This window comes from Rhinichthys klamathensis, unplaced genomic scaffold, assembly GCF_029890125.1.
Source record: "Rhinichthys klamathensis goyatoka isolate OS25496 unplaced genomic scaffold, OSU_Roscu_1.1 h1tg000029l_1, whole genome shotgun sequence".
Taxonomy (NCBI): Eukaryota; Metazoa; Chordata; class Actinopteri; order Cypriniformes; family Leuciscidae; genus Rhinichthys; species Rhinichthys klamathensis.
The window spans coordinates 4,773,840-4,777,718 of record NW_026606579.1 but is presented as its reverse complement, the minus strand read 5'-3'; the positions used below and the strand labels follow the sequence as shown (position 1 = coordinate 4,777,718).

The following is a 3,879-nucleotide window of genomic DNA, read 5'->3' as shown; positions in this document are numbered from 1 at the left end:
CCACCCTTACAGAAAAAACACATGAATTGACCACATGTGACCACATATGAACAACATGTCATCACATGTGAACAATGTTTCACCACATGTGAACAACATGTCACCACATGCGAGTAATGTTCGACCACATGTGAACAACATGTCACCACATGTGAACTTAATGGAACATGTGGCACATGTGGAAAACATGTTATAGGTAATAATGTGGAGCTCATGTGAAATATATTTGCACGTTGTAATAGGTTTTAACATGTGAATTATGTTACCACGTCACAAATACTGTACATTTTTAGCTTCAATAGCCTTATTCACACAAAATGCATAGAACAAAGCTTATAATGCATGTGTAGGCCCACATTTGCCTACTAATGTGAAAATATATTAATGAAAATATTTTAAAGATAATGAAGCGTATAGTTTTTAATCAAGTGAGTTTTTGCAATACTTTTTTCAACACTGTTTACCGTTTCTAAAGCTATATTATAAATATATTTTACATAATCAACAGTATAATATTATATTTGATATAATCAATAGGCTACTGCTTTCATATTCTATTTACAAAGCACTTTCAGGACATCTTTATATATATATATATATATATATATATAGCCTATATATATATATATATATATATATATGTGTGTGTGTGTGTGTGTGTGTGTGTGTGTGTGTGTGTGTACCATGCATTGAAAGATAATCTGAAAGCACTATAAAGACTGGCTTTATATATAGGCTATTTATATTAAAAATAAAATCAAAAGCAAAGTGATGGTATACAAAATATTGCAAGCACGTTTTCAAATAAATAAAGTGTATATTAAACTTTTCATTTTAAGTGCTGCATGATTTTGACGTAATGCCGTGCGCGTGAACTTTCGAGTCTCAAGCGGCCGGCGCGCAGAGTTGCCATGGAAACGGCGCGGGACCACTGCTACTGGTAAGCAACAAAACTCCCTCTCTCGATGTTGTTTCAACTTTTCACGGCCTTTTCCAGGTGAGATTAGTCTCTAAAATCACACGAATAATACTCACAACTGTTTTTGACATTTCTCTTACTTGTAATTGACACGATTCTGTTAAAAATTTACTTTATAGACATGGTGTAGTGTCTTCGTAAAAAGTCCGTTAGGATCTCAACCGTTTTCAGAAGAGGTAACGTTAGCTAGGCTAACGTATCGTTAACTCGGTTAAACTTTTATTTATTAAAGTTTGGGCTTTTAATCACCTCTTATGTGTAGATGAGAGGTTTTGTAAAGGTTTTACTTGGAAGTGAGCTAATTTATTTAACACAAACGTAAACATAACGTATCGGTAATGTTACTTTCAGGAGCAAGAAAATTGGCTGAAACTAACGTTAGCTCAATGGTAACGTTAAACACATTTTGATTAAAAAATGTTCTGTGATTTCAGTAGTAACAAAATAACCCATAACAGAGAGAAAGCGCCTCCACGACTTCAACATTTCTGAAGAAAGCTGCTGCCGGAGAAGTAACGTTAGGACACAGGTGAGCCGAGGAAGCTCATTAAATAACCTCATTTTATTTCTAAAATTTATTTTTTTTATTGTTTATTTTAAGAAGGTTTTGACATCCAAACGAAGTTACACCGTATGAGCAAAATTAAATGAATAATAAACCCCAAAACAAATTCTGTTATCCTAGTTAAGAAATTATATTCTGTATATTCTTTAAATTCTTTCTCTTTTCTGCATTTCACCTCTGCTGTAGCTTCTTTCCTTTCAATAAACCTGGCATTGCATTGTTGGCTCAGTGACAAATGGCTTGTTGTGTTCTTAGATCCTTCAGTGCTGATGCCCTGCAACATAGCGGAGTGGAGCTGATCTTCATCTCTAAAGCACTATTGATGAACCATATGATTAGTAAGTAAAACGCCAAACATACACTAATGTCAAACATACACTAATTGTCTTGGTACAAATGTTTATGTCTCTTTCTCTTATGTTCACCAAAAAAACATTAAAAACAATAATATTGTGAAATAATATAAATAAATAAAAACTGTTTTCTATGTGAATATATTGTAAAATGCAATTAATTCCTGTGATCAAAGCTGAATTTTCAGCATCACAGCTTCACATCATCCTTCATAAATTATTCTAATATGACGATTTGATGCTCAAAAAACATTTATGATTATTATCAGTGTTGAAAACAGTTGTGCTGCTTCATATTTTTGTGTTTTTCAGGATTATTTGATGAATAGAAAGGTTAAAATAACAGCATTTATTTGAAACAGAAATCCTTACTCTCTCTTTTGGTCAATTTAATGCATCCTTGCTGAGTAAAAATATGAATTTCTTCTTTTTTTTTCTATTCATTTTTAAATCTATCATTGACCCCAAATGTTTGAACATTAGTGTAAACTACCCTTCATATGTTTGTGGTCTATTTAACAATGAATCCTGGAGGGGGGAAAATGGTTTAAACTGTTACAATGGTTTACACAAACACATTAATCAGCACAACTGTTTTCAACATTGATAATAATCAGAAATGTTTTGGATGTTTACATGGTAAGAATGTATAGTATTCAAATATAAAAAACACTGACTCGTTAGGTCATGTTTACTCATTAAAGTCAGATGATTTCCTATTAATTTAATAGAATATGGTGACTTCAATTTACATGACGTCATGAGCAATCAAGTCATTTATATAGATCAGTGAGTAGTGCCCAGCATATCTAAGTCCACTAAAGGAGATTTCTCGCATTTTACCCCTAAACTCTGGAATAACTATGAAGGTAAAAGAGTAAAAAGACTCGAGCATGAACAATAAATACTTGTATGCTAAAATTTACACTCACAGCTCCAAAGTGAAAACCTCACCTAATACGCAATAACGTTGAAAAGATCACGGTTTCTGTCCTGACGAAAATTTTCTATTTTTTATTTTATTTTTTGCTTTGCAGAACAAGTCTGTGACTGACTTAATGAACCCAGTTGTTTTGGATCATGCTCAAAGATGTAAGGGCTACAAAAAGTTAACCAGAACTCTTATGGACTCCATCTTCTCTTTCGAAGAGATGGCAGCATGAACGGAAAAAAAGGGGTTGTTGGTGAAAAAAGTGCCTTGACCTACAAAAGGTGCAGCTAATAATTGGTAAGCATGTCTGAATATCTTTTATCAATAGTAATTATATATGACAAGCGCTGAGCGCGTCCGTCAGCGCCAGCCATAGCGCGGAAAGCACAGTTTGAATCTGGCAGTTATGTCACGTCATGTCAAACTTGTTTTCAAATTTTAATGTAATCAATCTCATTTCTTACAGACCATGTCAAAAAGAGGCACCCAGGCATCGGAGGCACTGAGATCAAGGTCTGCATGGCACAAAAGTTAAATGATCTGAGGAGACGAGCAGAAAGGTAATATTCAGACGATCCAACATCCAAGTGTGATCCCCATGTGGTCTGTTCACATTTGCGAAACCGACATGCGCGAGGACTGATGACTCAGTTTATTCCTCAGTCTACATTGTGATCTATTCACAAACTGTCAATAGTTTTTTTTATAAATGAGACACACCACTCGTCTTATACAGTTGTTTAAGCAAGATGTATTTCCATAGTGAAGGGTTGGTCAAAATCCCTTGCCTCTTCAAATACATATATAATCATATATCATTTTGAATGGTTATATACTTCCTTTATAAAAATCAATAATCAAATATATTCATTATCACATAATAATTTTTATATTCTTGTGCTTGTGAAATAATATTTTCTTAAATGCATGGATGCAAGTAACCAGTTTCTTTTAGGTGCATTCCAATCTTACTTTGAGATTGCACGTAGTACACGCAGGACACGAAGGCCACGTAACCCACAAGGCCGTTTGTCTCTTTCTCTGGGATCAG

At 33.9% G+C, this 3,879-nt stretch overlaps 1 long non-coding RNA gene across 1 annotated transcript; it reads left to right on the top strand.

The window, feature by feature from the left end:
* Positions 1-897: 897 nt before the first annotated feature.
* On the top strand, positions 898-3,514 carry LOC130080062 (uncharacterized). Its single transcript, XR_008806649.1, has 4 exons — positions 898-997; positions 1,414-1,508; positions 2,935-3,125; positions 3,295-3,514. It is a non-coding gene; the product is annotated as an uncharacterized LOC130080062 (long non-coding RNA).
* The last annotated feature ends 365 nt before the right edge of the window (positions 3,515-3,879 follow it).